The 23,434-nt window shown below is 52.1% G+C and overlaps 65 non-coding genes across 65 annotated transcripts; 33 read left to right on the top strand and 32 right to left on the bottom strand.

The window, feature by feature from the left end:
• Window positions 1–84: 84 nt before the first annotated feature.
• On the top strand, window positions 85–156 carry Trnad-guc (transfer RNA aspartic acid (anticodon GUC)). Its single transcript has one exon. It is a non-coding gene; the product is annotated as a tRNA-Asp (tRNA).
• Window positions 157–744: 588 nt separating this feature from the next.
• On the bottom strand, window positions 745–817 carry Trnar-acg (transfer RNA arginine (anticodon ACG)). The gene has a single exon. It is a non-coding gene; the product is annotated as a tRNA-Arg (tRNA).
• A 430-nt stretch (window positions 818–1,247) lies between these two features.
• Window positions 1,248–1,339, top strand: Trnai-uau (transfer RNA isoleucine (anticodon UAU)). The gene is given in 2 exon segments: window positions 1,248–1,285; window positions 1,304–1,339. It is a non-coding gene; the product is annotated as a tRNA-Ile (tRNA).
• Window positions 1,340–1,450: 111 nt separating this feature from the next.
• Trnad-guc (transfer RNA aspartic acid (anticodon GUC)) lies at window positions 1,451–1,522 on the top strand. Its single transcript has one exon. It is a non-coding gene; the product is annotated as a tRNA-Asp (tRNA).
• Window positions 1,523–1,755: 233 nt separating this feature from the next.
• Window positions 1,756–1,827, bottom strand: Trnam-cau (transfer RNA methionine (anticodon CAU)). Its single transcript has one exon. It is a non-coding gene; the product is annotated as a tRNA-Met (tRNA).
• Window positions 1,828–2,110: 283 nt separating this feature from the next.
• Trnar-acg (transfer RNA arginine (anticodon ACG)) lies at window positions 2,111–2,183 on the bottom strand. The gene has a single exon. It is a non-coding gene; the product is annotated as a tRNA-Arg (tRNA).
• Window positions 2,184–2,613: 430 nt separating this feature from the next.
• On the top strand, window positions 2,614–2,705 carry Trnai-uau (transfer RNA isoleucine (anticodon UAU)). The gene is given in 2 exon segments: window positions 2,614–2,651; window positions 2,670–2,705. It is a non-coding gene; the product is annotated as a tRNA-Ile (tRNA).
• Window positions 2,706–2,816: 111 nt separating this feature from the next.
• Window positions 2,817–2,888, top strand: Trnad-guc (transfer RNA aspartic acid (anticodon GUC)). Its single transcript has one exon. It is a non-coding gene; the product is annotated as a tRNA-Asp (tRNA).
• A 233-nt stretch (window positions 2,889–3,121) lies between these two features.
• On the bottom strand, window positions 3,122–3,193 carry Trnam-cau (transfer RNA methionine (anticodon CAU)). The gene has a single exon. It is a non-coding gene; the product is annotated as a tRNA-Met (tRNA).
• A 283-nt stretch (window positions 3,194–3,476) lies between these two features.
• Window positions 3,477–3,549, bottom strand: Trnar-acg (transfer RNA arginine (anticodon ACG)). The gene has a single exon. It is a non-coding gene; the product is annotated as a tRNA-Arg (tRNA).
• Window positions 3,550–3,979: 430 nt separating this feature from the next.
• Window positions 3,980–4,071, top strand: Trnai-uau (transfer RNA isoleucine (anticodon UAU)). Its single transcript is given in 2 exon segments — window positions 3,980–4,017; window positions 4,036–4,071. It is a non-coding gene; the product is annotated as a tRNA-Ile (tRNA).
• A 111-nt stretch (window positions 4,072–4,182) lies between these two features.
• Window positions 4,183–4,254, top strand: Trnad-guc (transfer RNA aspartic acid (anticodon GUC)). Its single transcript has one exon. It is a non-coding gene; the product is annotated as a tRNA-Asp (tRNA).
• Window positions 4,255–4,487: 233 nt separating this feature from the next.
• Window positions 4,488–4,559, bottom strand: Trnam-cau (transfer RNA methionine (anticodon CAU)). Its single transcript has one exon. It is a non-coding gene; the product is annotated as a tRNA-Met (tRNA).
• A 245-nt stretch (window positions 4,560–4,804) lies between these two features.
• Window positions 4,805–4,876, bottom strand: Trnam-cau (transfer RNA methionine (anticodon CAU)). The gene has a single exon. It is a non-coding gene; the product is annotated as a tRNA-Met (tRNA).
• A 600-nt stretch (window positions 4,877–5,476) lies between these two features.
• Window positions 5,477–5,549, bottom strand: Trnar-acg (transfer RNA arginine (anticodon ACG)). The gene has a single exon. It is a non-coding gene; the product is annotated as a tRNA-Arg (tRNA).
• Window positions 5,550–5,991: 442 nt separating this feature from the next.
• Window positions 5,992–6,083, top strand: Trnai-uau (transfer RNA isoleucine (anticodon UAU)). Its single transcript is given in 2 exon segments — window positions 5,992–6,029; window positions 6,048–6,083. It is a non-coding gene; the product is annotated as a tRNA-Ile (tRNA).
• Window positions 6,084–6,194: 111 nt separating this feature from the next.
• Window positions 6,195–6,266, top strand: Trnad-guc (transfer RNA aspartic acid (anticodon GUC)). The gene has a single exon. It is a non-coding gene; the product is annotated as a tRNA-Asp (tRNA).
• A 588-nt stretch (window positions 6,267–6,854) lies between these two features.
• Window positions 6,855–6,927, bottom strand: Trnar-acg (transfer RNA arginine (anticodon ACG)). The gene has a single exon. It is a non-coding gene; the product is annotated as a tRNA-Arg (tRNA).
• Window positions 6,928–7,357: 430 nt separating this feature from the next.
• Trnai-uau (transfer RNA isoleucine (anticodon UAU)) lies at window positions 7,358–7,449 on the top strand. The gene is given in 2 exon segments: window positions 7,358–7,395; window positions 7,414–7,449. It is a non-coding gene; the product is annotated as a tRNA-Ile (tRNA).
• A 111-nt stretch (window positions 7,450–7,560) lies between these two features.
• Trnad-guc (transfer RNA aspartic acid (anticodon GUC)) lies at window positions 7,561–7,632 on the top strand. The gene has a single exon. It is a non-coding gene; the product is annotated as a tRNA-Asp (tRNA).
• A 588-nt stretch (window positions 7,633–8,220) lies between these two features.
• On the bottom strand, window positions 8,221–8,293 carry Trnar-acg (transfer RNA arginine (anticodon ACG)). Its single transcript has one exon. It is a non-coding gene; the product is annotated as a tRNA-Arg (tRNA).
• A 430-nt stretch (window positions 8,294–8,723) lies between these two features.
• Window positions 8,724–8,815, top strand: Trnai-uau (transfer RNA isoleucine (anticodon UAU)). The gene is given in 2 exon segments: window positions 8,724–8,761; window positions 8,780–8,815. It is a non-coding gene; the product is annotated as a tRNA-Ile (tRNA).
• Window positions 8,816–8,926: 111 nt separating this feature from the next.
• Window positions 8,927–8,998, top strand: Trnad-guc (transfer RNA aspartic acid (anticodon GUC)). The gene has a single exon. It is a non-coding gene; the product is annotated as a tRNA-Asp (tRNA).
• A 233-nt stretch (window positions 8,999–9,231) lies between these two features.
• Trnam-cau (transfer RNA methionine (anticodon CAU)) lies at window positions 9,232–9,303 on the bottom strand. Its single transcript has one exon. It is a non-coding gene; the product is annotated as a tRNA-Met (tRNA).
• A 283-nt stretch (window positions 9,304–9,586) lies between these two features.
• Trnar-acg (transfer RNA arginine (anticodon ACG)) lies at window positions 9,587–9,659 on the bottom strand. Its single transcript has one exon. It is a non-coding gene; the product is annotated as a tRNA-Arg (tRNA).
• A 430-nt stretch (window positions 9,660–10,089) lies between these two features.
• On the top strand, window positions 10,090–10,181 carry Trnai-uau (transfer RNA isoleucine (anticodon UAU)). Its single transcript is given in 2 exon segments — window positions 10,090–10,127; window positions 10,146–10,181. It is a non-coding gene; the product is annotated as a tRNA-Ile (tRNA).
• Window positions 10,182–10,292: 111 nt separating this feature from the next.
• On the top strand, window positions 10,293–10,364 carry Trnad-guc (transfer RNA aspartic acid (anticodon GUC)). The gene has a single exon. It is a non-coding gene; the product is annotated as a tRNA-Asp (tRNA).
• A 233-nt stretch (window positions 10,365–10,597) lies between these two features.
• On the bottom strand, window positions 10,598–10,669 carry Trnam-cau (transfer RNA methionine (anticodon CAU)). The gene has a single exon. It is a non-coding gene; the product is annotated as a tRNA-Met (tRNA).
• Window positions 10,670–10,952: 283 nt separating this feature from the next.
• Trnar-acg (transfer RNA arginine (anticodon ACG)) lies at window positions 10,953–11,025 on the bottom strand. Its single transcript has one exon. It is a non-coding gene; the product is annotated as a tRNA-Arg (tRNA).
• A 430-nt stretch (window positions 11,026–11,455) lies between these two features.
• Trnai-uau (transfer RNA isoleucine (anticodon UAU)) lies at window positions 11,456–11,547 on the top strand. Its single transcript is given in 2 exon segments — window positions 11,456–11,493; window positions 11,512–11,547. It is a non-coding gene; the product is annotated as a tRNA-Ile (tRNA).
• A 111-nt stretch (window positions 11,548–11,658) lies between these two features.
• Trnad-guc (transfer RNA aspartic acid (anticodon GUC)) lies at window positions 11,659–11,730 on the top strand. The gene has a single exon. It is a non-coding gene; the product is annotated as a tRNA-Asp (tRNA).
• Window positions 11,731–11,963: 233 nt separating this feature from the next.
• Trnam-cau (transfer RNA methionine (anticodon CAU)) lies at window positions 11,964–12,035 on the bottom strand. The gene has a single exon. It is a non-coding gene; the product is annotated as a tRNA-Met (tRNA).
• Window positions 12,036–12,318: 283 nt separating this feature from the next.
• On the bottom strand, window positions 12,319–12,391 carry Trnar-acg (transfer RNA arginine (anticodon ACG)). Its single transcript has one exon. It is a non-coding gene; the product is annotated as a tRNA-Arg (tRNA).
• A 430-nt stretch (window positions 12,392–12,821) lies between these two features.
• Trnai-uau (transfer RNA isoleucine (anticodon UAU)) lies at window positions 12,822–12,913 on the top strand. Its single transcript is given in 2 exon segments — window positions 12,822–12,859; window positions 12,878–12,913. It is a non-coding gene; the product is annotated as a tRNA-Ile (tRNA).
• A 111-nt stretch (window positions 12,914–13,024) lies between these two features.
• Window positions 13,025–13,096, top strand: Trnad-guc (transfer RNA aspartic acid (anticodon GUC)). The gene has a single exon. It is a non-coding gene; the product is annotated as a tRNA-Asp (tRNA).
• A 233-nt stretch (window positions 13,097–13,329) lies between these two features.
• Trnam-cau (transfer RNA methionine (anticodon CAU)) lies at window positions 13,330–13,401 on the bottom strand. The gene has a single exon. It is a non-coding gene; the product is annotated as a tRNA-Met (tRNA).
• A 283-nt stretch (window positions 13,402–13,684) lies between these two features.
• Trnar-acg (transfer RNA arginine (anticodon ACG)) lies at window positions 13,685–13,757 on the bottom strand. Its single transcript has one exon. It is a non-coding gene; the product is annotated as a tRNA-Arg (tRNA).
• Window positions 13,758–14,187: 430 nt separating this feature from the next.
• Window positions 14,188–14,279, top strand: Trnai-uau (transfer RNA isoleucine (anticodon UAU)). Its single transcript is given in 2 exon segments — window positions 14,188–14,225; window positions 14,244–14,279. It is a non-coding gene; the product is annotated as a tRNA-Ile (tRNA).
• A 111-nt stretch (window positions 14,280–14,390) lies between these two features.
• On the top strand, window positions 14,391–14,462 carry Trnad-guc (transfer RNA aspartic acid (anticodon GUC)). Its single transcript has one exon. It is a non-coding gene; the product is annotated as a tRNA-Asp (tRNA).
• A 233-nt stretch (window positions 14,463–14,695) lies between these two features.
• On the bottom strand, window positions 14,696–14,767 carry Trnam-cau (transfer RNA methionine (anticodon CAU)). Its single transcript has one exon. It is a non-coding gene; the product is annotated as a tRNA-Met (tRNA).
• Window positions 14,768–15,050: 283 nt separating this feature from the next.
• Window positions 15,051–15,123, bottom strand: Trnar-acg (transfer RNA arginine (anticodon ACG)). Its single transcript has one exon. It is a non-coding gene; the product is annotated as a tRNA-Arg (tRNA).
• A 430-nt stretch (window positions 15,124–15,553) lies between these two features.
• On the top strand, window positions 15,554–15,645 carry Trnai-uau (transfer RNA isoleucine (anticodon UAU)). The gene is given in 2 exon segments: window positions 15,554–15,591; window positions 15,610–15,645. It is a non-coding gene; the product is annotated as a tRNA-Ile (tRNA).
• A 111-nt stretch (window positions 15,646–15,756) lies between these two features.
• On the top strand, window positions 15,757–15,828 carry Trnad-guc (transfer RNA aspartic acid (anticodon GUC)). The gene has a single exon. It is a non-coding gene; the product is annotated as a tRNA-Asp (tRNA).
• A 233-nt stretch (window positions 15,829–16,061) lies between these two features.
• Trnam-cau (transfer RNA methionine (anticodon CAU)) lies at window positions 16,062–16,133 on the bottom strand. The gene has a single exon. It is a non-coding gene; the product is annotated as a tRNA-Met (tRNA).
• A 283-nt stretch (window positions 16,134–16,416) lies between these two features.
• Window positions 16,417–16,489, bottom strand: Trnar-acg (transfer RNA arginine (anticodon ACG)). The gene has a single exon. It is a non-coding gene; the product is annotated as a tRNA-Arg (tRNA).
• Window positions 16,490–16,919: 430 nt separating this feature from the next.
• On the top strand, window positions 16,920–17,011 carry Trnai-uau (transfer RNA isoleucine (anticodon UAU)). The gene is given in 2 exon segments: window positions 16,920–16,957; window positions 16,976–17,011. It is a non-coding gene; the product is annotated as a tRNA-Ile (tRNA).
• A 111-nt stretch (window positions 17,012–17,122) lies between these two features.
• Window positions 17,123–17,194, top strand: Trnad-guc (transfer RNA aspartic acid (anticodon GUC)). The gene has a single exon. It is a non-coding gene; the product is annotated as a tRNA-Asp (tRNA).
• A 233-nt stretch (window positions 17,195–17,427) lies between these two features.
• On the bottom strand, window positions 17,428–17,499 carry Trnam-cau (transfer RNA methionine (anticodon CAU)). Its single transcript has one exon. It is a non-coding gene; the product is annotated as a tRNA-Met (tRNA).
• A 283-nt stretch (window positions 17,500–17,782) lies between these two features.
• Window positions 17,783–17,855, bottom strand: Trnar-acg (transfer RNA arginine (anticodon ACG)). The gene has a single exon. It is a non-coding gene; the product is annotated as a tRNA-Arg (tRNA).
• Window positions 17,856–18,285: 430 nt separating this feature from the next.
• Trnai-uau (transfer RNA isoleucine (anticodon UAU)) lies at window positions 18,286–18,377 on the top strand. Its single transcript is given in 2 exon segments — window positions 18,286–18,323; window positions 18,342–18,377. It is a non-coding gene; the product is annotated as a tRNA-Ile (tRNA).
• A 111-nt stretch (window positions 18,378–18,488) lies between these two features.
• On the top strand, window positions 18,489–18,560 carry Trnad-guc (transfer RNA aspartic acid (anticodon GUC)). Its single transcript has one exon. It is a non-coding gene; the product is annotated as a tRNA-Asp (tRNA).
• Window positions 18,561–18,793: 233 nt separating this feature from the next.
• Trnam-cau (transfer RNA methionine (anticodon CAU)) lies at window positions 18,794–18,865 on the bottom strand. Its single transcript has one exon. It is a non-coding gene; the product is annotated as a tRNA-Met (tRNA).
• A 283-nt stretch (window positions 18,866–19,148) lies between these two features.
• Trnar-acg (transfer RNA arginine (anticodon ACG)) lies at window positions 19,149–19,221 on the bottom strand. Its single transcript has one exon. It is a non-coding gene; the product is annotated as a tRNA-Arg (tRNA).
• Window positions 19,222–19,651: 430 nt separating this feature from the next.
• Trnai-uau (transfer RNA isoleucine (anticodon UAU)) lies at window positions 19,652–19,743 on the top strand. The gene is given in 2 exon segments: window positions 19,652–19,689; window positions 19,708–19,743. It is a non-coding gene; the product is annotated as a tRNA-Ile (tRNA).
• Window positions 19,744–19,854: 111 nt separating this feature from the next.
• Window positions 19,855–19,926, top strand: Trnad-guc (transfer RNA aspartic acid (anticodon GUC)). The gene has a single exon. It is a non-coding gene; the product is annotated as a tRNA-Asp (tRNA).
• Window positions 19,927–20,159: 233 nt separating this feature from the next.
• On the bottom strand, window positions 20,160–20,231 carry Trnam-cau (transfer RNA methionine (anticodon CAU)). The gene has a single exon. It is a non-coding gene; the product is annotated as a tRNA-Met (tRNA).
• A 283-nt stretch (window positions 20,232–20,514) lies between these two features.
• Trnar-acg (transfer RNA arginine (anticodon ACG)) lies at window positions 20,515–20,587 on the bottom strand. The gene has a single exon. It is a non-coding gene; the product is annotated as a tRNA-Arg (tRNA).
• Window positions 20,588–21,017: 430 nt separating this feature from the next.
• Window positions 21,018–21,109, top strand: Trnai-uau (transfer RNA isoleucine (anticodon UAU)). The gene is given in 2 exon segments: window positions 21,018–21,055; window positions 21,074–21,109. It is a non-coding gene; the product is annotated as a tRNA-Ile (tRNA).
• Window positions 21,110–21,220: 111 nt separating this feature from the next.
• On the top strand, window positions 21,221–21,292 carry Trnad-guc (transfer RNA aspartic acid (anticodon GUC)). The gene has a single exon. It is a non-coding gene; the product is annotated as a tRNA-Asp (tRNA).
• Window positions 21,293–21,525: 233 nt separating this feature from the next.
• Trnam-cau (transfer RNA methionine (anticodon CAU)) lies at window positions 21,526–21,597 on the bottom strand. Its single transcript has one exon. It is a non-coding gene; the product is annotated as a tRNA-Met (tRNA).
• A 283-nt stretch (window positions 21,598–21,880) lies between these two features.
• On the bottom strand, window positions 21,881–21,953 carry Trnar-acg (transfer RNA arginine (anticodon ACG)). Its single transcript has one exon. It is a non-coding gene; the product is annotated as a tRNA-Arg (tRNA).
• A 430-nt stretch (window positions 21,954–22,383) lies between these two features.
• On the top strand, window positions 22,384–22,475 carry Trnai-uau (transfer RNA isoleucine (anticodon UAU)). Its single transcript is given in 2 exon segments — window positions 22,384–22,421; window positions 22,440–22,475. It is a non-coding gene; the product is annotated as a tRNA-Ile (tRNA).
• A 111-nt stretch (window positions 22,476–22,586) lies between these two features.
• Trnad-guc (transfer RNA aspartic acid (anticodon GUC)) lies at window positions 22,587–22,658 on the top strand. Its single transcript has one exon. It is a non-coding gene; the product is annotated as a tRNA-Asp (tRNA).
• A 233-nt stretch (window positions 22,659–22,891) lies between these two features.
• Trnam-cau (transfer RNA methionine (anticodon CAU)) lies at window positions 22,892–22,963 on the bottom strand. Its single transcript has one exon. It is a non-coding gene; the product is annotated as a tRNA-Met (tRNA).
• A 283-nt stretch (window positions 22,964–23,246) lies between these two features.
• Window positions 23,247–23,319, bottom strand: Trnar-acg (transfer RNA arginine (anticodon ACG)). Its single transcript has one exon. It is a non-coding gene; the product is annotated as a tRNA-Arg (tRNA).
• Window positions 23,320–23,434: the final 115 nt, after the last annotated feature.

Below are 23,434 nucleotides of genomic sequence, written 5' to 3'. Positions count from 1 at the left end.
GGAAGCATCGGGACGCTAGATTTGAGATGTATCACGTACTTGAGAACCAGAAATGTGCGTGCATTATATAGACCGCCTGCGTGTTCCTCGGCAGTATAGTGGTTAGTATCCCCGCCTGTCACGCGGGAGACCGGGGTTCGATTCCCCGCCGGGGAGGTGCGATTTTTATATCGCGAAAGTTGCACGTATGGCCCGAAAAAGCATTACCCTTGTGATCAAGGAATGTAATTGCTAAAAAATCGTAAGAAGGTCTGCGTCTTAGGAAGTGTTTCTCGTATTCTTCACACGTCGTCATCGTTTCACAACTCACAGGGTTTACTGACGACGCTGAATCAGCGCACCCCAAGCTTAATGATCGAGCTCGAAGCACCAACGAAAAAGAATAATTTTAGCAGAGCGTGGTTTCGATCCACAAACCTCTGGGTTATGGGCCCAGCACGCTTCCACTGCGCCACCCTGCTGCGTGCAGCAGTCTGTCCTTTTCGGTGCGTGGCATTGGACACTTGGAAAGCGTTGTGTGCATCGGTTTCACGCGCCTACCGTTTAATTAACTGCGTATCATCTCTCAGCTTGACTTGTCTCGGCTTTGCTCGACTGACGCTACGCTGACGCTTGCACGAAGCGATATGTACCACGATCGTCTCGAGATGCAGCTGCGAGATGCTCAGGATTAACATTGCACTCCACGAAGGTGGAGACATTCGAATGCATTGCCTAGCTACGCCCCCGCAACTAACAAAATGCCGACGCTGCCAGGATTCGAACCTGGAATCTTCTGATCCGTAGTCAGACGCGTTATCCGTTGCGCCACAGGGCCACTGTTGGCGGTGTATGCCACGGGGCGGGTGCACATCGCAAAGCAACGTGTTCTCCGTGGCTCGGCAATTGCGTGTCGTCCACTGACAACGTTGGCGCGGCCACTATGGTCTTCCGCACTCTGCAGGGAGCTGCTAAGGAAGGCATCTCTCCTCCAGCTCCTCGGCCACGGTGCGCCTGCACAGCCTAGAGCTTGCCATACATCTGGACAGGTAGCAGAATGCAAGGCGCCCGTTTTTCTGCATTTTTTCGGTGATGACAAGCGGTTGATATGCCTGTAAGTGTAGCATATGAAACAAGAATCGTATGAAGCATTCGTAGACAGGTGCTGAAGTGGCAGTATGGCCGTAGGTGATGATCGTATGATGGGTCTGTAGCCACAACAGCTTGGCAGCAAAGTGAATACCGCTAACTGAAACCATTCCGCTGTAGCCCCAGTGGCGCAATTGGTTAGCGCACGGTACTTATAAGGCAGTAGCCGTGAGCAATGCCGGGGTTGTGAGTTCGAGCCTCACCTGGGGCATACTTTTATTTCGTAGCAGCTGACTCTGGAAGCATCGGGACGCTAGATTTGAGATGTATCACGTACTTGAGAACCAGAAATGTTCGTGCATTATAAAGACCGCCTGCGTGTTCCTCGGTAGTATAGTGGTTAGTAACCCCGCCTGTCACGCGGGAGACCGGGGTTCGATTCCCCGCCGGGGAGGTGCGATTTTTATATCGCGAAAGTTGCACGTATGGCCCGAAAAAGCATTACCCTTGTGATCAAGGAATGTAATTGCTAAAAAATCGTAAGAAGGTCTGCGTCTTAGGAAGTATTTCTCGTATTCTTCACACGTCGTCATCGTTTCACAACTCACAGTGTTTACTGACGACGCTGAATCAGCGCACCCCAAGCTTAATGATCGAGCTCGAAGCACCAACGAAAAAGAATAATTTTAGCAGAGCGTGGTTTCGATCCACGGACCTCTGGGTTATGGGCCCAGCACGCTTCCACTGCGCCACTCTGCTGCGTGCAGTGGTCCGTCCTTTTCGGTGTGTGGCATTGGACACTTGGAAAGCGTTGTGTGCATCGGTTTCACGCGCCTACCGTTTAATTAACTGCGTATCATCTCTCAGCTTGACTTGTCTCGACTTTGCTCGACTGACGCTACGCTGACGCTTGCACGAAGCGATATTTACCACGATCGTCTCGAGATGCAGCTGCGAGATGCTCAGGATTAACATTGCACTCCACGAAGGTGGAGACATTCGAATGCATTGCCTAGCTACGAACCTGCAACTAACAAAATGCCGACGCTGCCAGGATTCGAACCTGGAATCTTCTGATCCGTAGTCAGACGCGTTATCCGTTGCGCCACAGGGCCACTGTTGGCGGTGTATGCCACGGGGCGGGTGCACATCGCAAAGCAACGTGTTCTCCGTGGCTCGGCAATTGCGTGTCGTCCACTGACAACGTTGGCGCGGCCACTATGGTCTTCCGCACTCTGCAGGGAGCTGCTAAGGAAGGCATCTCTCCTCCAGCTCCTCGGCCACGGTGCGCCTGCACAGCCTAGAGCTTGCCATACATCTGGACAGGTAGCAGAATGCAAGGCGCCCGTTTTTCTGCATTTTTTCGGTGATGACAAGCGGTTGATATGCCTGTAAGTGTAGCATATGAAACAAGAATCGTATGAAGCATTCGTAGACAGGTGCTGAAGTGGCAGTATGGCCGTAGGTGATGATCGTATGATGGGTCTGTAGCCACAACAGCTTGGCAGCAAAGTGAATACCGCTAACTGAAACCATTCCGCTGTAGCCCCAGTGGCGCAATTGGTTAGCGCACGGTACTTATAAGGCAGTAGCCGTGAGCAATGCCGGGGTTGTGAGTTCGAGCCTCACCTGGGGCATACTTTTATTTCGTAGCAGCTGACTCTGGAAGCATCGGGACGCTAGATTTGAGATGTATCACGTACTTGAGAACCAGAAATGTTCGTGCATTATAAAGACCGCCTGCGTGTTCCTCGGTAGTATAGTGGTTAGTAACCCCGCCTGTCACGCGGGAGACCGGGGTTCGATTCCCCGCCGGGGAGGTGCGATTTTTATATCGCGAAAGTTGCACGTATGGCCCGAAAAAGCATTACCCTTGTGATCAAGGAATGTAATTGCTAAAAAATCGTAAGAAGGTCTGCGTCTTAGGAAGTATTTCTCGTATTCTTCACACGTCGTCATCGTTTCACAACTCACAGGGTTTACTGACGACGCTGAATCAGCGCACCCCAAGCTTAATGATCGAGCTCGAAGCACCAACGAAAAAGAATAATTTTAGCAGAGCGTGGTTTCGATCCACGGACCTCTGGGTTATGGGCCCAGCACGCTTCCACTGCGCCACTCTGCTGCGTGCAGTGGTCCGTCCTTTTCGGTGTGTGGCATTGGACACTTGGAAAGCGTTGTGTGCATCGGTTTCACGCGCCTACCGTTTAATTAACTGCGTATCATCTCTCAGCTTGACTTGTCTCGACTTTGCTCGACTGACGCTACGCTGACGCTTGCACGAAGCGATATTTACCACGATCGTCTCGAGATGCAGCTGCGAGATGCTCAGGATTAACATTGCACTCCACGAAGGTGGAGACATTCGAATGCATTGCCTAGCTACGCCCCCGCAACTAACAAAATGCCGACGCTGCCAGGATTCGAACCTGGAATCTTCTGATCCGTAGTCAGACGCGTTATCCGTTGCGCCACAGGGCCACTGTTGGCGGTGTATGCCACGGGGCGGGTGCACATCGCAAAGCAACGTGTTCTCCGTGGCTCGGCAATTGCGTGTCGTCCACTGACAACGTTGGCGCGGCCACTATGGTCTTCCGCACTCTGCAGGGAGCTGCTAAGGAAGGCATCTCTCCTCCAGCTCCTCGGCCACGGTGCGCCTGCACAGCCTAGAGCTTGCCATACATCTGGACAGGTAGCAGAATGCAAGGCGCCCGTTTTTCTGCATTTTTTCGGTGATGACAAGCGGTTGATATGCCTGTAAGTGTAGCATATGAAACAAGAATCGTATGAAGCATTCGTAGACAGGTGCTGAAGTGGCAGTATGGCCGTAGGTGATGATCGTATGATGGGTCTGTAGCCACAACAGCTTGGCAGCAAAGTGAATACCGCTAACTGAAACCATTCCGCTGTAGCCCCAGTGGCGCAATTGGTTAGCGCACGGTACTTATAAGGCAGTAGCCGTGAGCAATGCCGGGGTTGTGAGTTCGAGCCTCACCTGGGGCATACTTTTATTTCGTAGCAGCTGACTCTGGAAGCATCGGGACGCTAGATTTGAGATGTATCACGTACTTGAGAACCAGAAATGTTCGTGCATTATAAAGACCGCCTGCGTGTTCCTCGGTAGTATAGTGGTTAGTAACCCCGCCTGTCACGCGGGAGACCGGGGTTCGATTCCCCGCCGGGGAGGTGCGATTTTTATATCGCGAAAGTTGCACGTATGGCCCGAAAAAGCATTACCCTTGTGATCAAGGAATGTAATTGCTAAAAAATCGTAAGAAGGTCTGCGTCTTAGGAAGTATTTCTCGTATTCTTCACACGTCGTCATCGTTTCACAACTCACAGGGTTTACTGACGACGCTGAATCAGCGCACCCCAAGCTTAATGATCGAGCTCGAAGCACCAACGAAAAAGAATAATTTTAGCAGAGCGTGGTTTCGATCCACGGACCTCTGGGTTATGGGCCCAGCACGCTTCCACTGCGCCACTCTGCTGCGTGCAGTGGTCCGTCCTTTTCGGTGTGTGGCATTGGACACTTGGAAAGCGTTGTGTGCATCGGTTTCACGCGCCTACCGTTTAATTAACTGCGTATCATCTCTCAGCTTGACTTGTCTCGGCTTTGCTCGACTGACGCTACGACGTCATCGTTTCACAACTCACAGGGTTTACTGACGACGCTGAATCAGCGCACCCCAAGCTTAATGATCGAGCTCGAAGCACCAACGAAAAAGAATAATTTTAGCAGAGCGTGGTTTCGATCCACAGACCTCTGGGTTATGGGCCCAGCACGCTTCCACTGCGCCACCCTGCTGCGTGCAGCAGTCTGTCCTTTTCGGTGCGTGGCATTGGACACTTGGAAAGCGTTGTGTGCATCGGTTTCACGCGCCTACCGTTTAATTAACTGCGTATCATCTCTCAGCTTGACTTGTCTCGGCTTTGCTCGACTGACGCTACGACGTCATCGTTTCACAACTCACAGGGTTTACTGACGACGCTGAATCAGCGCACCCCAAGCTTAATGATCGAGCTCGAAGCACCAACGAAAAAGAATAATTTTAGCAGAGCGTGGTTTCGATCCACAAACCTCTGGGTTATGGGCCCAGCACGCTTCCACTGCGCCACCCTGCTGCGTGCAGCAGTCTGTCCTTTTCGGTGCGTGGCATTGGACACTTGGAAAGCGTTGTGTGCATCGGTTTCACGCGCCTACCGTTTAATTAACTGCGTATCATCTCTCAGCTTGACCTGTCTCGGCTTTGCTCGACTGACGCTACGCTGACGCTTGCACGAAGCGATATTTACCACGATCGTCTCGAGATGCAGCTGCGAGATGCTCAGGATTAACATTGCACTCCACGAAGGTGGAGACATTCGAATGCATTGCCTAGCTACGCCCCCGCAACTAACAAAATGCCGACCCTGCCAGGATTCGAACCTGGAATCTTCTGATCCGTAGTCAGACGCGTTATCCGTTGCGCCACAGGGCCACTGTTGGCGGTGTATGCCACGGGGCGGGTGCACATCGCAAAGCAACGTGTTCTCCGTGGCTCGGCAATTGCGTGTCGTCCACTGACAACGGCGGCGCGGCCACTCTGGTCTTCCGCACTCTGCAGGGAGCTGCTAAGGAAAGCATCTCTCCTCCAGCTCCTCGGCCACGGTGCGCCTGCACAGCCTAGAGCTTGCCATACATCTGCCCCCGCTGTTGGACAGGTAGCAGAATGCAAGGCGCCCGTTTTTCTGCATTTTTTCGGTGATGACAAGCGGTTGATATGCCTGTAAGTGTAGCATATGAAACAAGAATCGTATGAAGCATTCGTAGACAGGTGCTGAAGTGGCAGTATGGCCGTAGGTGATGATCGTATGATGGGTCTGTAGCCACAACAGCTTGGCAGCAAAGTGAATACCGCTAACTGAAACCATTCCGCTGTAGCCCCAGTGGCGCAATTGGTTAGCGCACGGTACTTATAAGGCAGTAGCCGTGAGCAATGCCGGGGTTGTGAGTTCGAGCCTCACCTGGGGCATACTTTTATTTCGTAGCAGCTGACTCTGGAAGCATCGGGACGCTAGATTTGAGATGTATCACGTACTTGAGAACCAGAAATGTGCGTGCATTATATAGACCGCCTGCGTGTTCCTCGGCAGTATAGTGGTTAGTATCCCCGCCTGTCACGCGGGAGACCGGGGTTCGATTCCCCGCCGGGGAGGTGCGATTTTTATATCGCGAAAGTTGCACGTATGGCCCGAAAAAGCATTACCCTTGTGATCAAGGAATGTAATTGCTAAAAAATCGTAAGAAGGTCTGCGTCTTAGGAAGTGTTTCTCGTATTCTTCACACGTCGTCATCGTTTCACAACTCACAGGGTTTACTGACGACGCTGAATCAGCGCACCCCAAGCTTAATGATCGAGCTCGAAGCACCAACGAAAAAGAATAATTTTAGCAGAGCGTGGTTTCGATCCACAAACCTCTGGGTTATGGGCCCAGCACGCTTCCACTGCGCCACCCTGCTGCGTGCAGCAGTCTGTCCTTTTCGGTGCGTGGCATTGGACACTTGGAAAGCGTTGTGTGCATCGGTTTCACGCGCCTACCGTTTAATTAACTGCGTATCATCTCTCAGCTTGACTTGTCTCGGCTTTGCTCGACTGACGCTACGCTGACGCTTGCACGAAGCGATATGTACCACGATCGTCTCGAGATGCAGCTGCGAGATGCTCAGGATTAACATTGCACTCCACGAAGGTGGAGACATTCGAATGCATTGCCTAGCTACGCCCCCGCAACTAACAAAATGCCGACGCTGCCAGGATTCGAACCTGGAATCTTCTGATCCGTAGTCAGACGCGTTATCCGTTGCGCCACAGGGCCACTGTTGGCGGTGTATGCCACGGGGCGGGTGCACATCGCAAAGCAACGTGTTCTCCGTGGCTCGGCAATTGCGTGTCGTCCACTGACAACGTTGGCGCGGCCACTATGGTCTTCCGCACTCTGCAGGGAGCTGCTAAGGAAGGCATCTCTCCTCCAGCTCCTCGGCCACGGTGCGCCTGCACAGCCTAGAGCTTGCCATACATCTGGACAGGTAGCAGAATGCAAGGCGCCCGTTTTTCTGCATTTTTTCGGTGATGACAAGCGGTTGATATGCCTGTAAGTGTAGCATATGAAACAAGAATCGTATGAAGCATTCGTAGACAGGTGCTGAAGTGGCAGTATGGCCGTAGGTGATGATCGTATGATGGGTCTGTAGCCACAACAGCTTGGCAGCAAAGTGAATACCGCTAACTGAAACCATTCCGCTGTAGCCCCAGTGGCGCAATTGGTTAGCGCACGGTACTTATAAGGCAGTAGCCGTGAGCAATGCCGGGGTTGTGAGTTCGAGCCTCACCTGGGGCATACTTTTATTTCGTAGCAGCTGACTCTGGAAGCATCGGGACGCTAGATTTGAGATGTATCACGTACTTGAGAACCAGAAATGTTCGTGCATTATAAAGACCGCCTGCGTGTTCCTCGGTAGTATAGTGGTTAGTAACCCCGCCTGTCACGCGGGAGACCGGGGTTCGATTCCCCGCCGGGGAGGTGCGATTTTTATATCGCGAAAGTTGCACGTATGGCCCGAAAAAGCATTACCCTTGTGATCAAGGAATGTAATTGCTAAAAAATCGTAAGAAGGTCTGCGTCTTAGGAAGTATTTCTCGTATTCTTCACACGTCGTCATCGTTTCACAACTCACAGTGTTTACTGACGACGCTGAATCAGCGCACCCCAAGCTTAATGATCGAGCTCGAAGCACCAACGAAAAAGAATAATTTTAGCAGAGCGTGGTTTCGATCCACGGACCTCTGGGTTATGGGCCCAGCACGCTTACACTGCGCCACTCTGCTGCGTGCAGTGGTCCGTCCTTTTCGGTGTGTGGCATTGGACACTTGGAAAGCGTTGTGTGCATCGGTTTCACGCGCCTACCGTTTAATTAACTGCGTATCATCTCTCAGCTTGACTTGTCTCGACTTTGCTCGACTGACGCTACGCTGACGCTTGCACGAAGCGATATTTACCACGATCGTCTCGAGATGCAGCTGCGAGATGCTCAGGATTAACATTGCACTCCACGAAGGTGGAGACATTCGAATGCATTGCCTAGCTACGAACCTGCAACTAACAAAATGCCGACGCTGCCAGGATTCGAACCTGGAATCTTCTGATCCGTAGTCAGACGCGTTATCCGTTGCGCCACAGGGCCACTGTTGGCGGTGTATGCCACGGGGCGGGTGCACATCGCAAAGCAACGTGTTCTCCGTGGCTCGGCAATTGCGTGTCGTCCACTGACAACGTTGGCGCGGCCACTATGGTCTTCCGCACTCTGCAGGGAGCTGCTAAGGAAGGCATCTCTCCTCCAGCTCCTCGGCCACGGTGCGCCTGCACAGCCTAGAGCTTGCCATACATCTGGACAGGTAGCAGAATGCAAGGCGCCCGTTTTTCTGCATTTTTTCGGTGATGACAAGCGGTTGATATGCCTGTAAGTGTAGCATATGAAACAAGAATCGTATGAAGCATTCGTAGACAGGTGCTGAAGTGGCAGTATGGCCGTAGGTGATGATCGTATGATGGGTCTGTAGCCACAACAGCTTGGCAGCAAAGTGAATACCGCTAACTGAAACCATTCCGCTGTAGCCCCAGTGGCGCAATTGGTTAGCGCACGGTACTTATAAGGCAGTAGCCGTGAGCAATGCCGGGGTTGTGAGTTCGAGCCTCACCTGGGGCATACTTTTATTTCGTAGCAGCTGACTCTGGAAGCATCGGGACGCTAGATTTGAGATGTATCACGTACTTGAGAACCAGAAATGTTCGTGCATTATAAAGACCGCCTGCGTGTTCCTCGGTAGTATAGTGGTTAGTAACCCCGCCTGTCACGCGGGAGACCGGGGTTCGATTCCCCGCCGGGGAGGTGCGATTTTTATATCGCGAAAGTTGCACGTATGGCCCGAAAAAGCATTACCCTTGTGATCAAGGAATGTAATTGCTAAAAAATCGTAAGAAGGTCTGCGTCTTAGGAAGTATTTCTCGTATTCTTCACACGTCGTCATCGTTTCACAACTCACAGGGTTTACTGACGACGCTGAATCAGCGCACCCCAAGCTTAATGATCGAGCTCGAAGCACCAACGAAAAAGAATAATTTTAGCAGAGCGTGGTTTCGATCCACGGACCTCTGGGTTATGGGCCCAGCACGCTTCCACTGCGCCACTCTGCTGCGTGCAGTGGTCCGTCCTTTTCGGTGTGTGGCATTGGACACTTGGAAAGCGTTGTGTGCATCGGTTTCACGCGCCTACCGTTTAATTAACTGCGTATCATCTCTCAGCTTGACTTGTCTCGACTTTGCTCGACTGACGCTACGCTGACGCTTGCACGAAGCGATATTTACCACGATCGTCTCGAGATGCAGCTGCGAGATGCTCAGGATTAACATTGCACTCCACGAAGGTGGAGACATTCGAATGCATTGCCTAGCTACGCCCCCGCAACTAACAAAATGCCGACGCTGCCAGGATTCGAACCTGGAATCTTCTGATCCGTAGTCAGACGCGTTATCCGTTGCGCCACAGGGCCACTGTTGGCGGTGTATGCCACGGGGCGGGTGCACATCGCAAAGCAACGTGTTCTCCGTGGCTCGGCAATTGCGTGTCGTCCACTGACAACGTTGGCGCGGCCACTATGGTCTTCCGCACTCTGCAGGGAGCTGCTAAGGAAGGCATCTCTCCTCCAGCTCCTCGGCCACGGTGCGCCTGCACAGCCTAGAGCTTGCCATACATCTGGACAGGTAGCAGAATGCAAGGCGCCCGTTTTTCTGCATTTTTTCGGTGATGACAAGCGGTTGATATGCCTGTAAGTGTAGCATATGAAACAAGAATCGTATGAAGCATTCGTAGACAGGTGCTGAAGTGGCAGTATGGCCGTAGGTGATGATCGTATGATGGGTCTGTAGCCACAACAGCTTGGCAGCAAAGTGAATACCGCTAACTGAAACCATTCCGCTGTAGCCCCAGTGGCGCAATTGGTTAGCGCACGGTACTTATAAGGCAGTAGCCGTGAGCAATGCCGGGGTTGTGAGTTCGAGCCTCACCTGGGGCATACTTTTATTTCGTAGCAGCTGACTCTGGAAGCATCGGGACGCTAGATTTGAGATGTATCACGTACTTGAGAACCAGAAATGTTCGTGCATTATAAAGACCGCCTGCGTGTTCCTCGGTAGTATAGTGGTTAGTAACCCCGCCTGTCACGCGGGAGACCGGGGTTCGATTCCCCGCCGGGGAGGTGCGATTTTTATATCGCGAAAGTTGCACGTATGGCCCGAAAAAGCATTACCCTTGTGATCAAGGAATGTAATTGCTAAAAAATCGTAAGAAGGTCTGCGTCTTAGGAAGTATTTCTCGTATTCTTCACACGTCGTCATCGTTTCACAACTCACAGGGTTTACTGACGACGCTGAATCAGCGCACCCCAAGCTTAATGATCGAGCTCGAAGCACCAACGAAAAAGAATAATTTTAGCAGAGCGTGGTTTCGATCCACGGACCTCTGGGTTATGGGCCCAGCACGCTTCCACTGCGCCACTCTGCTGCGTGCAGTGGTCCGTCCTTTTCGGTGTGTGGCATTGGACACTTGGAAAGCGTTGTGTGCATCGGTTTCACGCGCCTACCGTTTAATTAACTGCGTATCATCTCTCAGCTTGACTTGTCTCGACTTTGCTCGACTGACGCTACGCTGACGCTTGCACGAAGCGATATTTACCACGATCGTCTCGAGATGCAGCTGCGAGATGCTCAGGATTAACATTGCACTCCACGAAGGTGGAGACATTCGAATGCATTGCCTAGCTACGCCCCCGCAACTAACAAAATGCCGACGCTGCCAGGATTCGAACCTGGAATCTTCTGATCCGTAGTCAGACGCGTTATCCGTTGCGCCACAGGGCCACTGTTGGCGGTGTATGCCACGGGGCGGGTGCACATCGCAAAGCAACGTGTTCTCCGTGGCTCGGCAATTGCGTGTCGTCCACTGACAACGTTGGCGCGGCCACTATGGTCTTCCGCACTCTGCAGGGAGCTGCTAAGGAAGGCATCTCTCCTCCAGCTCCTCGGCCACGGTGCGCCTGCACAGCCTAGAGCTTGCCATACATCTGGACAGGTAGCAGAATGCAAGGCGCCCGTTTTTCTGCATTTTTTCGGTGATGACAAGCGGTTGATATGCCTGTAAGTGTAGCATATGAAACAAGAATCGTATGAAGCATTCGTAGACAGGTGCTGAAGTGGCAGTATGGCCGTAGGTGATGATCGTATGATGGGTCTGTAGCCACAACAGCTTGGCAGCAAAGTGAATACCGCTAACTGAAACCATTCCGCTGTAGCCCCAGTGGCGCAATTGGTTAGCGCACGGTACTTATAAGGCAGTAGCCGTGAGCAATGCCGGGGTTGTGAGTTCGAGCCTCACCTGGGGCATACTTTTATTTCGTAGCAGCTGACTCTGGAAGCATCGGGACGCTAGATTTGAGATGTATCACGTACTTGAGAACCAGAAATGTTCGTGCATTATAAAGACCGCCTGCGTGTTCCTCGGTAGTATAGTGGTTAGTAACCCCGCCTGTCACGCGGGAGACCGGGGTTCGATTCCCCGCCGGGGAGGTGCGATTTTTATATCGCGAAAGTTGCACGTATGGCCCGAAAAAGCATTACCCTTGTGATCAAGGAATGTAATTGCTAAAAAATCGTAAGAAGGTCTGCGTCTTAGGAAGTATTTCTCGTATTCTTCACACGTCGTCATCGTTTCACAACTCACAGGGTTTACTGACGACGCTGAATCAGCGCACCCCAAGCTTAATGATCGAGCTCGAAGCACCAACGAAAAAGAATAATTTTAGCAGAGCGTGGTTTCGATCCACGGACCTCTGGGTTATGGGCCCAGCACGCTTCCACTGCGCCACTCTGCTGCGTGCAGTGGTCCGTCCTTTTCGGTGTGTGGCATTGGACACTTGGAAAGCGTTGTGTGCATCGGTTTCACGCGCCTACCGTTTAATTAACTGCGTATCATCTCTCAGCTTGACTTGTCTCGACTTTGCTCGACTGACGCTACGCTGACGCTTGCACGAAGCGATATTTACCACGATCGTCTCGAGATGCAGCTGCGAGATGCTCAGGATTAACATTGCACTCCACGAAGGTGGAGACATTCGAATGCATTGCCTAGCTACGAACCTGCAACTAACAAAATGCCGACGCTGCCAGGATTCGAACCTGGAATCTTCTGATCCGTAGTCAGACGCGTTATCCGTTGCGCCACAGGGCCACTGTTGGCGGTGTATGCCACGGGGCGGGTGCACATCGCAAAGCAACGTGTTCTCCGTGGCTCGGCAATTGCGTGTCGTCCACTGACAACGTTGGCGCGGCCACTATGGTCTTCCGCACTCTGCAGGGAGCTGCTAAGGAAGGCATCTCTCCTCCAGCTCCTCGGCCACGGTGCGCCTGCACAGCCTAGAGCTTGCCATACATCTGGACAGGTAGCAGAATGCAAGGCGCCCGTTTTTCTGCATTTTTTCGGTGATGACAAGCGGTTGATATGCCTGTAAGTGTAGCATATGAAACAAGAATCGTATGAAGCATTCGTAGACAGGTGCTGAAGTGGCAGTATGGCCGTAGGTGATGATCGTATGATGGGTCTGTAGCCACAACAGCTTGGCAGCAAAGTGAATACCGCTAACTGAAACCATTCCGCTGTAGCCCCAGTGGCGCAATTGGTTAGCGCACGGTACTTATAAGGCAGTAGCCGTGAGCAATGCCGGGGTTGTGAGTTCGAGCCTCACCTGGGGCATACTTTTATTTCGTAGCAGCTGACTCTGGAAGCATCGGGACGCTAGATTTGAGATGTATCACGTACTTGAGAACCAGAAATGTTCGTGCATTATAAAGACCGCCTGCGTGTTCCTCGGTAGTATAGTGGTTAGTAACCCCGCCTGTCACGCGGGAGACCGGGGTTCGATTCCCCGCCGGGGAGGTGCGATTTTTATATCGCGAAAGTTGCACGTATGGCCCGAAAAAGCATTACCCTTGTGATCAAGGAATGTAATTGCTAAAAAATCGTAAGAAGGTCTGCGTCTTAGGAAGTATTTCTCGTATTCTTCACACGTCGTCATCGTTTCACAACTCACAGGGTTTACTGACGACGCTGAATCAGCGCACCCCAAGCTTAATGATCGAGCTCGAAGCACCAACGAAAAAGAATAATTTTAGCAGAGCGTGGTTTCGATCCACGGACCTCTGGGTTATGGGCCCAGCACGCTTCCACTGCGCCACTCTGCTGCGTGCAGTGGTCCGTCCTTTTCGGTGTGTGGCATTGGACACTTGGAAAGCGTTGTGTGCATCGGTTTCACGCGCCTACCGTTTAATTAACTGCGTATCATCTCTCAGCTTGACTTGTCTCGACTTTGCTCGACTGACGCTACGCTGACGCTTGCACGAAGCGATATTTACCACGATCGTCTCGAGATGCAGCTGCGAGATGCTCAGGATTAACATTGCACTCCACGAAGGTGGAGACATTCGAATGCATTGCCTAGCTACGCCCCCGCAACTAACAAAACGCCGACCCTGCCAGGTTTCGAACCTGGAATCTTCTGATCCGTAGTCAGACGCGTTATCCGTTGCGCCACAGGGCCACTGTTGGCGGTGTATGCCACGGGGCGGGTGCACATCGCAAAGCAACGTGTTCTCCGTGGCTCGGCAATTGCGTGTCGTCCACTGACAACGTTGGCGCGGCCACTATGGTCTTCCGCACTCTGCAGGGAGCTGCTAAGGAAGGCATCTCTCCTCCAGCTCCTCGGCCACGGTGCGCCTGCACAGCCTAGAGCTTGCCATACATCTGGACAGGTAGCAGAATGCAAGGCGCCCGTTTTTCTGCATTTTTTCGGTGATGACAAGCGGTTGATATGCCTGTAAGTGTAGCATATGAAACAAGAATCGTATGAAGCATTCGTAGACAGGTGCTGAAGTGGCAGTATGGCCGTAGGTGATGATCGTATGATGGGTCTGTAGCCACAACAGCTTGGCAGCAAAGTGAATACCGCTAACTGAAACCATTCCGCTGTAGCCCCAGTGGCGCAATTGGTTAGCGCACGGTACTTATAAGGCAGTAGCCGTGAGCAATGCCGGGGTTGTGAGTTCGAGCCTCACCTGGGGCATACTTTTATTTCGTAGCAGCTGACTCTGGAAGCATCGGGACGCTAGATTTGAGATGTATCACGTACTTGAGAACCAGAAATGTTCGTGCATTATAAAGACCGCCTGCGTGTTCCTCGGTAGTATAGTGGTTAGTAACCCCGCCTGTCACGCGGGAGACCGGGGTTCGATTCCCCGCCGGGGAGGTGCGATTTTTATATCGCGAAAGTTGCACGTATGGCCCGAAAAAGCATTACCCTTGTGATCAAGGAATGTAATTGCTAAAAAATCGTAAGAAGGTCTGCGTCTTAGGAAGTATTTCTCGTATTCTTCACACGTCGTCATCGTTTCACAACTCACAGGGTTTACTGACGACGCTGAATCAGCGCACCCCAAGCTTAATGATCGAGCTCGAAGCACCAACGAAAAAGAATAATTTTAGCAGAGCGTGGTTTCGATCCACGGACCTCTGGGTTATGGGCCCAGCACGCTTCCACTGCGCCACTCTGCTGCGTGCAGTGGTCCGTCCTTTTCGGTGTGTGGCATTGGACACTTGGAAAGCGTTGTGTGCATCGGTTTCACGCGCCTACCGTTTAATTAACTGCGTATCATCTCTCAGCTTGACTTGTCTCGACTTTGCTCGACTGACGCTACGCTGACGCTTGCACGAAGCGATATTTACCACGATCGTCTCGAGATGCAGCTGCGAGATGCTCAGGATTAACATTGCACTCCACGAAGGTGGAGACATTCGAATGCATTGCCTAGCTACGAACCTGCAACTAACAAAATGCCGACGCTGCCAGGATTCGAACCTGGAATCTTCTGATCCGTAGTCAGACGCGTTATCCGTTGCGCCACAGGGCCACTGTTGGCGGTGTATGCCACGGGGCGGGTGCACATCGCAAAGCAACGTGTTCTCCGTGGCTCGGCAATTGCGTGTCGTCCACTGACAACGTTGGCGCGGCCACTCTGGTCTTCCGCACTCTGCAGGGAGCTGCTAAGGAAGGCATCTCTCCTCCAGCTCCTCGGCCACGGTGCGCCTGCACAGCCTAGAGCTTGCCATACATCTGGACAGGTAGCAGAATGCAAGGCGCCCGTTTTTCTGCATTTTTTCGGTGATGACAAGCGGTTGATATGCCTGTAAGTGTAGCATATGAAACAAGAATCGTATGAAGCATTCGTAGACAGGTGCTGAAGTGGCAGTATGGCCGTAGGTGATGATCGTATGATGGGTCTGTAGCCACAACAGCTTGGCAGCAAAGTGAATACCGCTAACTGAAACCATTCCGCTGTAGCCCCAGTGGCGCAATTGGTTAGCGCACGGTACTTATAAGGCAGTAGCCGTGAGCAATGCCGGGGTTGTGAGTTCGAGCCTCACCTGGGGCATACTTTTATTTCGTAGCAGCTGACTCTGGAAGCATCGGGACGCTAGATTTGAGATGTATCACGTACTTGAGAACCAGAAATGTTCGCGCATTATAAAGACCGCCTGCGTGTTCCTCGGTAGTATAGTGGTTAGTAACCCCGCCTGTCACGCGGGAGACCGGGGTTCGATTCCCCGCCGGGGAGGTGCGATTTTTATATCGCGAAAGTTGCACGTATGGCCCGAAAAAGCATTACCCTTGTGATCAAGGAATGTAATTGCTAAAAAATCGTAAGAAGGTCTGCGTCTTAGGAAGTATTTCTCGTATTCTTCACACGTCGTCATCGTTTCACAACTCACAGGGTTTACTGACGACGCTGAATCAGCGCACCCCAAGCTTAATGATCGAGCTCGAAGCACCAACGAAAAAGAATAATTTTAGCAGAGCGTGGTTTCGATCCACGGACCTCTGGGTTATGGGCCCAGCACGCTTCCACTGCGCCACTCTGCTGCGTGCAGTGGTCCGTCCTTTTCGGTGTGTGGCATTGGACACTTGGAAAGCGTTGTGTGCATCGGTTTCACGCGCCTACCGTTTAATTAACTGCGTATCATCTCTCAGCTTGACTTGTCTCGACTTTGCTCGACTGACGCTACGCTGACGCTTGCACGAAGCGATATTTACCACGATCGTCTCGAGATGCAGCTGCGAGATGCTCAGGATTAACATTGCACTCCACGAAGGTGGAGACATTCGAATGCATTGCCTAGCTACGAACCTGCAACTAACAAAATGCCGACGCTGCCAGGATTCGAACCTGGAATCTTCTGATCCGTAGTCAGACGCGTTATCCGTTGCGCCACAGGGCCACTGTTGGCGGTGTATGCCACGGGGCGGGTGCACATCGCAAAGCAACGTGTTCTCCGTGGCTCGGCAATTGCGTGTCGTCCACTGACAACGTTGGCGCGGCCACTATGGTCTTCCGCACTCTGCAGGGAGCTGCTAAGGAAGGCATCTCTCCTCCAGCTCCTCGGCCACGGTGCGCCTGCACAGCCTAGAGCTTGCCATACATCTGGACAGGTAGCAGAATGCAAGGCGCCCGTTTTTCTGCATTTTTTCGGTGATGACAAGCGGTTGATATGCCTGTAAGTGTAGCATATGAAACAAGAATCGTATGAAGCATTCGTAGACAGGTGCTGAAGTGGCAGTATGGCCGTAGGTGATGATCGTATGATGGGTCTGTAGCCACAACAGCTTGGCAGCAAAGTGAATACCGCTAACTGAAACCATTCCGCTGTAGCCCCAGTGGCGCAATTGGTTAGCGCACGGTACTTATAAGGCAGTAGCCGTGAGCAATGCCGGGGTTGTGAGTTCGAGCCTCACCTGGGGCATACTTTTATTTCGTAGCAGCTGACTCTGGAAGCATCGGGACGCTAGATTTGAGATGTATCACGTACTTGAGAACCAGAAATGTTCGTGCATTATAAAGACCGCCTGCGTGTTCCTCGGTAGTATAGTGGTTAGTAACCCCGCCTGTCACGCGGGAGACCGGGGTTCGATTCCCCGCCGGGGAGGTGCGATTTTTATATCGCGAAAGTTGCACGTATGGCCCGAAAAAGCATTACCCTTGTGATCAAGGAATGTAATTGCTAAAAAATCGTAAGAAGGTCTGCGTCTTAGGAAGTATTTCTCGTATTCTTCACACGTCGTCATCGTTTCACAACTCACAGGGTTTACTGACGACGCTGAATCAGCGCACCCCAAGCTTAATGATCGAGCTCGAAGCACCAACGAAAAAGAATAATTTTAGCAGAGCGTGGTTTCGATCCACGGACCTCTGGGTTATGGGCCCAGCACGCTTCCACTGCGCCACTCTGCTGCGTGCAGTGGTCCGTCCTTTTCGGTGTGTGGCATTGGACACTTGGAAAGCGTTGTGTGCATCGGTTTCACGCGCCTACCGTTTAATTAACTGCGTATCATCTCTCAGCTTGACTTGTCTCGACTTTGCTCGACTGACGCTACGCTGACGCTTGCACGAAGCGATATTTACCACGATCGTCTCGAGATGCAGCTGCGAGATGCTCAGGATTAACATTGCACTCCACGAAGGTGGAGACATTCGAATGCATTGCCTAGCTACGAACCTGCAACTAACAAAATGCCGACGCTGCCAGGATTCGAACCTGGAATCTTCTGATCCGTAGTCAGACGCGTTATCCGTTGCGCCACAGGGCCACTGTTGGCGGTGTATGCCACGGGGCGGGTGCACATCGCAAAGCAACGTGTTCTCCGTGGCTCGGCAATTGCGTGTCGTCCACTGACAACGTTGGCGCGGCCACTATGGTCTTCCGCACTCTGCAGGGAGCTGCTAAGGAAGGCATCTCTCCTCCAGCTCCTCGGCCACGGTGCGCCTGCACAGCCTAGAGCTTGCCATACATCTGGACAGGTAGCAGAATGCAAGGCGCCCGTTTTTCTGCATTTTTTCGGTGATGACAAGCGGTTGATATGCCTGTAAGTGTAGCATATGAAACAAGAATCGTATGAAGCATTCGTAGACAGGTGCTGAAGTGGCAGTATGGCCGTAGGTGATGATCGTATGATGGGTCTGTAGCCACAACAGCTTGGCAGCAAAGTGAATACCGCTAACTGAAACCATTCCGCTGTAGCCCCAGTGGCGCAATTGGTTAGCGCACGGTACTTATAAGGCAGTAGCCGTGAGCAATGCCGGGGTTGTGAGTTCGAGCCTCACCTGGGGCATACTTTTATTTCGTAGCAGCTGACTCTGGAAGCATCGGGACGCTAGATTTGAGATGTATCACGTACTTGAGAACCAGAAATGTTCGTGCATTATAAAGACCGCCTGCGTGTTCCTCGGTAGTATAGTGGTTAGTAACCCCGCCTGTCACGCGGGAGACCGGGGTTCGATTCCCCGCCGGGGAGGTGCGATTTTTATATCGCGAAAGTTGCACGTATGGCCCGAAAAAGCATTACCCTTGTGATCAAGGAATGTAATTGCTAAAAAATCGTAAGAAGGTCTGCGTCTTAGGAAGTATTTCTCGTATTCTTCACACGTCGTCATCGTTTCACAACTCACAGGGTTTACTGACGACGCTGAATCAGCGCACCCCAAGCTTAATGATCGAGCTCGAAGCACCAACGAAAAAGAATAATTTTAGCAGAGCGTGGTTTCGATCCACGGACCTCTGGGTTATGGGCCCAGCACGCTTCCACTGCGCCACTCTGCTGCGTGCAGTGGTCCGTCCTTTTCGGTGTGTGGCATTGGACACTTGGAAAGCGTTGTGTGCATCGGTTTCACGCGCCTACCGTTTAATTAACTGCGTATCATCTCTCAGCTTGACTTGTCTCGACTTTGCTCGACTGACGCTACGCTGACGCTTGCACGAAGCGATATTTACCACGATCGTCTCGAGATGCAGCTGCGAGATGCTCAGGATTAACATTGCACTCCACGAAGGTGGAGACATTCGAATGCATTGCCTAGCTACGAACCTGCAACTAACAAAATGCCGACGCTGCCAGGATTCGAACCTGGAATCTTCTGATCCGTAGTCAGACGCGTTATCCGTTGCGCCACAGGGCCACTGTTGGCGGTGTATGCCACGGGGCGGGTGCACATCGCAAAGCAACGTGTTCTCCGTGGCTCGGCAATTGCGTGTCGTCCACTGACAACGTTGGCGCGGCCACTATGGTCTTCCGCACTCTGCAGGGAGCTGCTAAGGAAGGCATCTCTCCTCCAGCTCCTCGGCCACGGTGCGCCTGCACAGCCTAGAGCTTGCCATACATCTGGACAGGTAGCAGAATGCAAGGCGCCCGTTTTTCTGCATTTTTTCGGTGATGACAAGCGGTTGATATGCCTGTAAGTGTAGCATATGAAACAAGAATCGTATGAAGCATTCGTAGACAGGTGCTGAAGTGGCAGTATGGCCGTAGGTGATGATCGTATGATGGGTCTGTAGCCACAACAGCTTGGCAGCAAAGTGAATACCGCTAACTGAAACCATTCCGCTGTAGCCCCAGTGGCGCAATTGGTTAGCGCACGGTACTTATAAGGCAGTAGCCGTGAGCAATGCCGGGGTTGTGAGTTCGAGCCTCACCTGGGGCATACTTTTATTTCGTAGCAGCTGACTCTGGAAGCATCGGGACGCTAGATTTGAGATGTATCACGTACTTGAGAACCAGAAATGTTCGTGCATTATAAAGACCGCCTGCGTGTTCCTCGGTAGTATAGTGGTTAGTAACCCCGCCTGTCACGCGGGAGACCGGGGTTCGATTCCCCGCCGGGGAGGTGCGATTTTTATATCGCGAAAGTTGCACGTATGGCCCGAAAAAGCATTACCCTTGTGATCAAGGAATGTAATTGCTAAAAAATCGTAAGAAGGTCTGCGTCTTAGGAAGTATTTCTCGTATTCTTCACACGTCGTCATCGTTTCACAACTCACAGGGTTTACTGACGACGCTGAATCAGCGCACCCCAAGCTTAATGATCGAGCACGAAGCACCAACGAAAAAGAATAATTTTAGCAGAGCGTGGTTTCGATCCACGGACCTCTGGGTTATGGGCCCAGCACGCTTCCACTGCGCCACTCTGCTGCGTGCAGTGGTCCGTCCTTTTCGGTGTGTGGCATTGGACACTTGGAAAGCGTTGTGTGCATCGGTTTCACGCGCCTACCGTTTAATTAACTGCGTATCATCTCTCAGCTTGACTTGTCTCGACTTTGCTCGACTGACGCTACGCTGACGCTTGCACGAAGCGATATTTACCACGATCGTCTCGAGATGCAGCTGCGAGATGCTCAGGATTAACATTGCACTCCACGAAGGTGGAGACATTCGAATGCATTGCCTAGCTACGAACCTGCAACTAACAAAATGCCGACGCTGCCAGGATTCGAACCTGGAATCTTCTGATCCGTAGTCAGACGCGTTATCCGTTGCGCCACAGGGCCACTGTTGGCGGTGTATGCCACGGGGCGGGTGCACATCGCAAAGCAACGTGTTCTCCGTGGCTCGGCAATTGCGTGTCGTCCACTGACAACGTTGGCGCGGCCACTCTGGTCTTCCGCACTCTGCAGGGAGCTGCTAAGGAAGGCATCTCTCCTCCAGCTCCTCGGCCACGGTGCGCCTGCACAGCCTAGAGCTTGCCATACATCTGGACAGGTAGCAGAATGCAAGGCGCCCGTTTTTCTGCATTTTTTCGGTGATGACAAGCGGTTGATATGCCTGTAAGTGTAGCATATGAAACAAGAATCGTATGAAGCATTCGTAGACAGGTGCTGAAGTGGCAGTATGGCCGTAGGTGATGATCGTATGATGGGTCTGTAGCCACAACAGCTTGGCAGCAAAGTGAATACCGCTAACTGAAACCATTCCGCTGTAGCCCCAGTGGCGCAATTGGTTAGCGCACGGTACTTATAAGGCAGTAGCCGTGAGCAATGCCGGGGTTGTGAGTTCGAGCCTCACCTGGGGCATACTTTTATTTCGTAGCAGCTGACTCTGGAAGCATCGGGACGCTAGATTTGAGATGTATCACGTACTTGAGAACCAGAAATGTTCGTGCATTATAAAGACCGCCTGCGTGTTCCTCGGTAGTATAGTGGTTAGTAACCCCGCCTGTCACGCGGGAGACCGGGGTTCGATTCCCCGCCGGGGAGGTGCGATTTTTATATCGCGAAAGTTGCACGTATGGCCCGAAAAAGCATTACCCTTGTGATCAAGGAATGTAATTGCTAAAAAATCGTAAGAAGGTCTGCGTCTTAGGAAGTATTTCTCGTATTCTTCACACGTCGTCATCGTTTCACAACTCACAGGGTTTACTGACGACGCTGAATCAGCGCACCCCAAGCTTAATGATCGAGCTCGAAGCACCAACGAAAAAGAATAATTTTAGCAGAGCGTGGTTTCGATCCACGGACCTCTGGGTTATGGGCCCAGCACGCTTCCACTGCGCCACTCTGCTGCGTGCAGTGGTCCGTCCTTTTCGGTGTGTGGCATTGGACACTTGGAAAGCGTTGTGTGCATCGGTTTCACGCGCCTACCGTTTAATTAACTGCGTATCATCTCTCAGCTTGACTTGTCTCGACTTTGCTCGACTGACGCTACGCTGACGCTTGCACGAAGCGATATTTACCACGATCGTCTCGAGATGCAGCTGCGAGATGCTCAGGATTAACATTGCACTCCACGAAGGTGGAGACATTCGAATGCATTGCCTAGCTACGAACCTGCAACTAACAAAATGCCGACGCTGCCAGGATTCGAACCTGGAATCTTCTGATCCGTAGTCAGACGCGTTATCCGTTGCGCCACAGGGCCACTGTTGGCGGTGTATGCCACGGGGCGGGTGCACATCGCAAAGCAACGTGTTCTCCGTGGCTCGGCAATTGCGTGTCGTCCACTGACAACGTTGGCGCGGCCACTATGGTCTTCCGCACTCTGCAGGGAGCTGCTAAGGAAGGCATCTCTCCTCCAGCTCCTCGGCCACGGTGCGCCTGCACAGCCTAGAGCTTGCCATACATCTGGACAGGTAGCAGAATGCAAGGCGCCCGTTTTTCTGCATTTTTTCGGTGATGACAAGCGGTTGATATGCCTGTAAGTGTAGCATATGAAACAAGAATCGTATGAAGCATTCGTAGACAGGTGCTGAAGTGGCAGTATGGCCGTAGGTGATGATCGTATGATGGGTCTGTAGCCACAACAGCTTGGCAGCAAAGTGAATACCGCTAACTGAAACCATTCCGCTGTAGCCCCAGTGGCGCAATTGGTTAGCGCACGGTACTTATAAGGCAGTAGCCGTGAGCAATGCCGGGGTTGTGAGTTCGAGCCTCACCTGGGGCATACTTTTATTTCGTAGCAGCTGACTCTGGAAGCATCGGGACGCTAGATTTGAGATGTATCACGTACTTGAGAACCAGAAATGTTCGTGCATTATAAAGACCGCCTGCGTGTTCCTCGGTAGTATAGTGGTTAGTAACCCCGCCTGTCACGCGGGAGACCGGGGTTCGATTCCCCGCCGGGGAGGTGCGATTTTTATATCGCGAAAGTTGCACGTATGGCCCGAAAAAGCATTACCCTTGTGATCAAGGAATGTAATTGCTAAAAAATCGTAAGAAGGTCTGCGTCTTAGGAAGTATTTCTCGTATTCTTCACACGTCGTCATCGTTTCACAACTCACAGGGTTTACTGACGACGCTGAATCAGCGCACCCCAAGCTTAATGATCGAGCTCGAAGCACCAACGAAAAAGAATAATTTTAGCAGAGCGTGGTTTCGATCCACGGACCTCTGGGTTATGGGCCCAGCACGCTTCCACTGCGCCACTCTGCTGCGTGCAGTGGTCCGTCCTTTTCGGTGTGTGGCATTGGACACTTGGAAAGCGTTGTGTGCATCGGTTTCACGCGCCTACCGTTTAATTAACTGCGTATCATCTCTCAGCTTGACTTGTCTCGACTTTGCTCGACTGACGCTACGCTGACGCTTGCACGAAGCGATATTTACCACGATCGTCTCGAGATGCAGCTGCGAGATGCTCAGGATTAACATTGCACTCCACGAAGGTGGAGACATTCGAATGCATTGCCTAGCTACGAACCTGCAACTAACAAAATGCCGACGCTGCCAGGATTCGAACCTGGAATCTTCTGATCCGTAGTCAGACGCGTTATCCGTTGCGCCACAGGGCCACTGTTGGCGGTGTATGCCACGGGGCGGGTGCACATCGCAAAGCAACGTGTTCTCCGTGGCTCGGCAATTGCGTGTCGTCCACTGACAACGTTGGCGCGGCCACTATGGTCTTCC

Source organism: Schistocerca gregaria, chromosome 8 (genome assembly GCF_023897955.1).
Source record: "Schistocerca gregaria isolate iqSchGreg1 chromosome 8, iqSchGreg1.2, whole genome shotgun sequence".
Taxonomy (NCBI): domain Eukaryota; kingdom Metazoa; phylum Arthropoda; class Insecta; order Orthoptera; family Acrididae; genus Schistocerca; species Schistocerca gregaria.
The sequence above is the reverse complement of the archived record's forward strand: the minus strand, read 5'-3'. Positions and strand labels throughout refer to the sequence as shown.